This window comes from Humulus lupulus, chromosome 6, assembly GCF_963169125.1.
Source record: "Humulus lupulus chromosome 6, drHumLupu1.1, whole genome shotgun sequence".
Classification (NCBI taxonomy): Eukaryota; Viridiplantae; Streptophyta; class Magnoliopsida; order Rosales; family Cannabaceae; genus Humulus; species Humulus lupulus.
Window position 1 is genome coordinate 196,047,337 of NC_084798.1, and position 8,227 is coordinate 196,055,563.

An 8,227-nucleotide genomic window follows, 5' to 3' on the forward strand; every position below is an offset into this window, starting at 1 on the left:
TAGGTTTTATTTTTTCTATTTTTTTCACTTTTTATAACAAAGGGCAAGATTATAATTTTTTTTTTAAATGGGGCATTATGTAACGCTCCAAAACTTTATTAAGATACCTCAATTTTTGTAGTGATTTTTTTTTTTTTTAAAATTATGCTCTTCTTGGGCAACTAATGCATGGTCTAAATCGACCTAAGCCCACAAGGAAACTTTCCTAAAATAATTCTTCAATTTGACAAGATTTCCTGATTCTGTAGCTACAGAATCGTGAGTTATATTTGGTAACAATCCATCCTTTGATGAAGGAATCAAGACTTCCATTTTAAAACTTGATCATGCAATAAAACTCAATTATATTGTCATATATAATGAGGTAATCGGTTGGAAAAAGACAGCTCAGAAAGATTTATTTTTATAATAATAAAGCCACACTATTTTTAGCAAACTTTCCTAATATAGAAAAGTTTGTCATCAATTATACTTTTATTATTTAAAACAAATAAAACATATATTAATAATATATATTTAGATACAGCCGAATATAATAAGAAAATACAAAATATTATTGTCAAATTAAATATGCCAAAAATAGAATTAACAATTTTTATATCTATTAGTAAATTAAAGTCAAGGCAATGTTCACCAAATCTACTGCATAATTATATTCCTCATTTATCGTTGTTAAATGAGCTAGTAGATTTGTGATTATTGTGAGACGATATGCCAATCATCATTAGACAAAATTGATTGTGTGTGTGTAAATATATAATTAAGTACATATGTATGGATCTGTAATAGATTACTTGACCTTATAATATAATAAGATAATATAAGGCCACTAATATTGTTATAATTTTTGCCACGCTTCTATATTCTATAACATTAATTTGTTTTTGTGTTTGTGGTCATTTTTTTAATTTGAATAAAAAATGTTAAAAAAGAAGGATATGGATATACATTTAGCAATTTAAACATTATGTTATTATTAAAAAAATTATGTAAACAAAAAATTGCTAGCTAGCTTTATTAACTTTAACACATACACACACTTTTAATATAAAGCTAAATATGTAGAGAGCCAAGTATGGATGGATTTGAATTATAGCTAGTGAGCTGCAAAAGTTGACTGTGCATGCAAAGCAGGCTAGCAAAAAATTATCTACTCTCTTACTATTTATTATTAATGATGCACCAGTTTGATAACAAATCCCAGTAGTGTTATATAAAAAGAAGGCATTAATTACGATTGACAATACCCTTACTTTACTTTTTCTGACTAACAAAGCTTTCGTGATTTTGATTAAAAAAAAATTAAAAATCGTAGAAGAAATACCCTATATTTTTAAGTTTAAAATTACTTCAAAATATATTGTAGGAAACATTTATTAAAATTCTGAATAGCTAGTTACATTTCCCATTTAGTAATACTTCATGGATAAAGTTATAAAATGGGTCAACGTGGCAGGACCCCCCATTTTTTTTGTACAACAGTCGAGTACTGTTTTACTGACGACCAATCTGACAGAGAATAGTGTAAACAGGGCAGGGGATTTTTCAATAACACTAGTGTATGTTCTACCCACTGCTTAATTGACGACATTGCCATTTTCCCATTCCGAAAGATGATCAGTAAGGTTGAGCAATTTTCAGGTATAGTACGCATGTCGTTAGCCGGTTTGCGAAATGGACTCTAACTCATCTGTGGATTCTTGCAATTTGGAGGTCTTCCCCGACAATATAGGATGGCCCACGTCGTTGGCCGATTATGACGAATTCACAACTGTCCCCTTTAAATTCCTTCCCAGTAATGCACTGGAGGTTATTAACAATCTCAGGCAGTTGGTTGACCAGCAGAAGCTTGAGCTCTTCCAAAGCAATTGTGACCGTCGTCTCTTGGAAGAGTGTAATAAATCCTTTGAAAATAAGATAAAGTTGTTAGAGGCTGAGCTGGTGGCGACGACCAATAAATGGGTTGCAGCAACTGAAGAATCGGCATATCAGTACGATACGTGGATGGTTGAAAGAGAACGGTTAGTGAAAGGCTTGCATGAATTGAAGGCTGAGGCAATGGCCAACTATGAAGCTTGCATTGAGATGAAGATGGGTGCTGTTCTCGGTTTCAGGCTGTTCGGGAGGAGTGATGAGAAATAATCAATTTCGGGGATCACCAACAAAGGCTCAGTGAACTCTAGGATCCTATCTACAAAACTTTAATATCATTTTAATTAGTTATTAGACTGTATTAATGGCATCTTTGTGTTTACTTCTTATGTGTTTGAAGTGTTGTAAAGATTTAGGGATTATGATGGTATTAGGGAATGACTAAACCAAAAATATTAAATATTAACGCTTGTTCTTAGGTCTTCTACATTAGTAGTGAGCTCAGCTCTGTCTCATTCCAATTTATCTACTGAAATGCTTAGCAATGATTTCATTAACATAAACATACTGAATGGTCCAATTTAATAACAAGGGTTAGAGATAACATAAATTATAGGCATCACACAATAGTAAGCCTTTATAATAAAACTCTTCACATGGTCAAGCGCAGTGGTCATAATTATTAGGCGGCAGGGACATCATGAGAAGTAACAAGACAGTGTATGTAGAGTGGCGTGTAGGTATAGGTTATAGTTTCAAGAACTGTGATTGGACTAGTTGTAAGGAGAAATATAAAAAAAAAAAATTTAGGCCACTTCACGTTGCCTAGTTAATACAGAGGTGTTGTTATTTTTTTTGTGTACAAAATCTCCCTTCCTCCCTATAGTCCATGTGTCAGTGGAAATTTAATGAAGGCCTTACAGGTTGTTTCAATTGAAGTGTACTGTGTACTCAATTGAATGATACATGATAAATGGAAAAGGTACTAAAATTTAGTAATATAAAAGTGGATAGTGGTTTAATAATTATAGATAAATTTGTCGAAAAATCTTCAGATGTTTGCATGTTAAAAAAAGAGTGTCTTTGAAATTATTTGAATAAAAAAGTAATGACATAAGTTCTATAGTAATGCGGTGAGTGTTCATAACGTTTTTCGTCAACTTATAATAAAATATCACTTAACACAGATTTAGAAAAATATATAAATATACGATATTTTATGTGATTCATATATAAAAATATATCTAGTTAACGAGTAAATATTACTGAAAAATGAATTATGTAAAAGATTTTACAATAAATTTAGAAGAGTATTCTCAGTATAAATTTTAGTGTATTTACAAATGAATTTATCCAATTTATTTATATATTGATTAATAAAATATATTCTCTCTTATTTCAGAAAGTTATTATTTAAATTTCAAAGAAATACAATTACTTGGATTCATTATCAGATTACAAACCATTGGTTAAACTAGATTATCGACCTCGAACATATCATAAATGACAAATAATAATGTTGTTATAATTTATTGGGGTAATTGAGGCGAAATTCCAGAAGTAGTAGATTTTGTAACACTTAACTTCCTCTAATTATTACATTATTTTATCTTATATATAAAATAATATACATATATATTTCTTATTACATATTAATATAAAAAGTAAAATAGTACTGTTTGGTTGTTTTTGTCGTTGCTACATGTACACCCTGATATTCAGCCCGAGTCTTTTATGCAACTTGAGTAAAGCTGGCTAAGAACAATACTAAGGGACCCACAAGTTGATATCTCCTCAGCGGAGGCAGTGTGACCCCCCAGTTAATAACACGAGCTGAAGAATACGAAACATTTAATTACGAGCTGGAGATGGATATAAATTACAGCCTCCTGCACACGGGTTGGTATTATATTCAGGTCGGAGTACTCTGACCACCTGCCATGCCCATGAGATTTTGTTAGGGTTGGATACGTTATCTTTACAAGTCCGTTATTAGACATCGCATGTCCATTTATCCATGAATTCTCAGACACGTAATATAAACGTGCGTAATCAGACATCACGTGTGAGATTATGGCAGACGGCACATGATCATTTTTACCTAATGACTAGACCTTAATGTTTATCCAAAAAACAGATGTGGATGACGTGGCAAGAATTGTTCAACACGTCGCCGACACATGGCAGAGATGCTGCTTGGCTGTCGACCACAGATACTTACCTTAACATATATTGCAATATTCATCATTTGTAGAAGAAAGGTCACAAAAAAGGATGTATATTCACGTGACGACCCCAACCCCTATCCTGTGATGGTTCCGCTATAAATACCAAGACCTTCGATAGAGAAGGGGTTGGGTTTTCTCGGTGTAATGCAAATATTCTGTCAAAATATAGAGAGGTATACATTAATAATATCGATTCGTGGAGTTGGGGGATTTTAACCTCCAAACCACGTAAAAAAGGAATGAGTGGTCTCACTATATCATTCTAAGCATCCTTAAGAGTCATCAATCCTTTTACGGTTTATCCTTAAGTACTAGTTTATTCCAGCTAATTTATGTAATACACTGTTGGTGAACAACCGCACCTACACTACAGTACCCCATATGTGTCTGACATTGATGTTGAGTGTTTAATTGTGGACATTGATTGCATATCAAATATGATCTTAACCAAAAAATTTACCCCAAAACCACTAATCATACTTAGTTATCATATACTTAGTTCCTCCACCTCCTAACCTGAAGAAAAAAGATGTTTGATATCAAATTATTTCTGAATAAAAACAAATTATTAATGAAGTTTAATTAATTTTGAAGGGTATTTCGAAATTCCCTTATTATTTTTAAAGAATATTTGCTATTTATTATTAAAACTGTATATTACTAATTTTAAATAATATTAGTATTTATATAAATTATAAATATATTACAACTCGCAATAGCTTCCACACCATTGGAGATGGTGGAAAATATCTCGATTAATGATACTTCTATTTGAATATTTATCGAATAACTTAAACTTAGTAATATGCTAAAAATTCAGGTTTCTTATTGGGGTTAATGTGCTTCGGTTACCAATTTTTCGAAAAACTTTACCGTTCAATTGATTTTACCAATCTAACGGCTGTAAATATGGTAAACGATGGCACACCTGAAAATGAAGTCACAGATTGATTAATTGGCCTATTATAAATTACTAATTGCAAGTATTTTTGGTTAAACAAAATTCTCTTCAACTTTTCTTTATAATTTGTTATGTGTTAATTTATTTTTTATAATTATTATTTCATAATTAAATATTGTAAAAAGAAGAATTAAAAATCCAATTTAATTAGAAAGAGTTGAATTTTATAAAAAAACTTAATTTTTATTTCAATTAAAATTAATTAAATATTTTTGTTTGTAGATAATAATATTTTTGTTAACATACATTTTTAAAAGAATAATAAAAAATTATGACAAAAATTTGAAAGTAAGTGAACGTAATCTTTTATAAAGTTCATTAAATAACTTTATTTTTCCCTTTATTTTAAATGTTATGTGATGGTTTTCAAATATTAACATCAAATTTGAACATCACAGTCGCCCATGAGCCCAATAATCCACTTGCAAGTCCGTGTATGACGTGTCATCATTTCCCTCAAGTGCACCCTTTCAATCAAAGCATATGGACAGGCGGCGTCAGTTATCATTACGTTTTCCCCGAAATGGTATTCAAAATATTGTTTACTTCTCATAGACGCTACCACTTACAGACGTTAGGAAGGTGATTAGACACCTTTCATTAGTGTCTGACCACTAATCAACACCATACGCCACAATTTTGATATTTCATATACAAAAACCTTTATTCTCTTCCTTGCATAACCATTATCCTCTCTCTCTCTCTCTCTCAGTCAACCTCCCAGCCACTCTGCAACTTCGATGCCTTCCACCCACAAAGGATCCCGAAGGGGCGACTTCGGTAGCCAAATCCCCAATAATTCTACTGATTCTTGGACATCAGATGGTTGCTCTGACTTTTCTGGGCCAGTTCAAGTTTCCTTCGAAGTGCCACCGGATATCCAACCGAAGAAAAAAGGATATGTCAAACGGACGCCATTCACAACGGAGTATATTCAAAGAAGGGGGGAGAAAGAGTCTGTCGTTGACCTCACCGCTTCATCTGAGGAGTTTGGTCCACCAGAACCTCGCCATACCAGTAAATCCCAGTCAAATATCCCAACTGCTTTTGGTTCAACCCATAATCAAGGTACGTAGTTATTCCCAAGTTCAATCACTGTTTTTGCTCACCATGTTAATAGTTAACTGTTTGTTATAACCGTGTTTAGTAAATTATTTCTGATTAGTTATGTTTGTATTATATTAGTTATTTAGTTTAGGCTTTTAGTTATTTTTTCTCTGGTAGTTGTATTTTTTTTCAATCTGTAATATGCGTAAAAACATTTTTTGTAATAAATTTGTTACCCAAAAAACGCAGGAGTTCCTCGCTGTAAACCAGATAATCAGACAAGTTCTTTTAGGCCAGGCAAAGGTGGTCGCACTGGAGATGATTCCCAACATGCTCTGATGTACGACGAAGACCTGCTGGAGGAGTTGTAGAGTCCAAGAACTTTACTTAGCTAATTATTTAGTAGTATTATAGTATGTTTAGTGTTATCATTGTTACTTTGGATTTTTGGTTCAGACCGGGAGTTATTTGGACACTCATAGTAGTACTTATAGATTTTCTAAGTTTAACCTATAGTTTAAGAATATTAAGTATAACCTAAGGTTTGATTAATGTGTCTGATATTAAGGAATATATTATTATATTATAAGGTTTAGACATCAACCAATAGGATTTTAAGCACATGTTTTGAATGGTAATTAAGGATTTAGTATTGAGGATTAAATTAAATAAGGGTAAAAGTTTGAATGTATAGGGTCAGTCAGCAGCTTTGAGCACGTTGAGGGCTTAGTCAAGGCTGTTTACTCCATTCAAACTCAGCTAAAAATGTGTAAATTCGTGTTTAAATATTCAGCGTATGCCGATATATCGCAGCTATAGGGGGCGATATGTCGCAGCACGTAGATACGGAAAACACGAATCGATGCACGGTCGCCTCGGGAACAAAGGTCCAGGCGATATATCGCCTATAGGGGGGCGATATATCGCCTCCACCAGCATGAATTCAAATACATTTGAATTCTTTTCCCTTCAGCCATTCAAACTCCTTCAACAGTCCAGCATCTTCTGAACGAGTCTTCAGCCTCTGCTGAACGATTATTCAAATGATTTTCACCTAAAAAGCCATTATTTTTATTCAAGTAAAATCAAGATATTTTCATTCCCAAACTCTATAAATAGGACCTAGTACCCAGCCATTATTCACCATTTGCTCTAAGTTCAGAGGCTGCTAGTGTTAAGTGAGTGAGAGAGTGTAAACACTTGGTTTGGGGAAAAACTATAAGCTTAAACATCATAAGCTTATCAAACACTTGGGAAGTAAGTGAGTGCTATAGTATTTCGGTGGATGTTAGATTGATCTTGCAATCTTTGAGGTAAACCCAAAACTCTAGTCCTTTCTGTATTCTATGTTATTTCTTTTCTCAAAACCTTCTACTCAGTCCCCTAACCTTATTCTTATTTTTGGTTAGGGAATCCAAGTTCTTAAGCACTTAAGTGGTGGTAAGCATATTTTCGTTTAATGGTTTAGTCTTCCTATTCTCTTTCATTTCATCTCCTTTCTTTAGACTCACCCTTGTTCATTGTGGTTTTAGGAGTGTTCCAAAAGTCCTAACTCAGTCCATTTTATCCCGGTAACTTTGGTAAGGAAAATAGGCTAGAATTAATATGTTATGTGCTTATGTTATCTATATGTTTATGTTATTAAAAGTGTTATGATATGTATATGTGTATGTAGGCTTGGGCATATGACCCATATGACTAACAAGACCCCAAATGGGTTATGGGCATATGACCTACTTAGCTAGTAGGACCCCATTAACCCCATGGGCATATGCTTGTTTAGTCTATGGGACCCCAAGTAATAATGGCCATTATAATAAGTGTATGTTATATGTATTATGTTAAGTCTTTATGTTTTCTTATGAAATTGTGTATATGACTATGTGTTAGGTTTTTCCTTGCTGGGCATTAGGCTCACTCCTTTCTGTTTATGTGCAGGAAAATAAGCTTAGAGGCGGTAAGATTCGTGATGCTTGGGAGGATGTGTATCGATGATGAATGGAGTCAAGGGGCCGAGCGTTATCGATTCAAGGATGTAGTCTCCTTTTATGTTTTTTATGGTTTTACATGTATTTTCCGCATTATTATGTAATGTCTTTTATTTTAAATCTTATTTTGT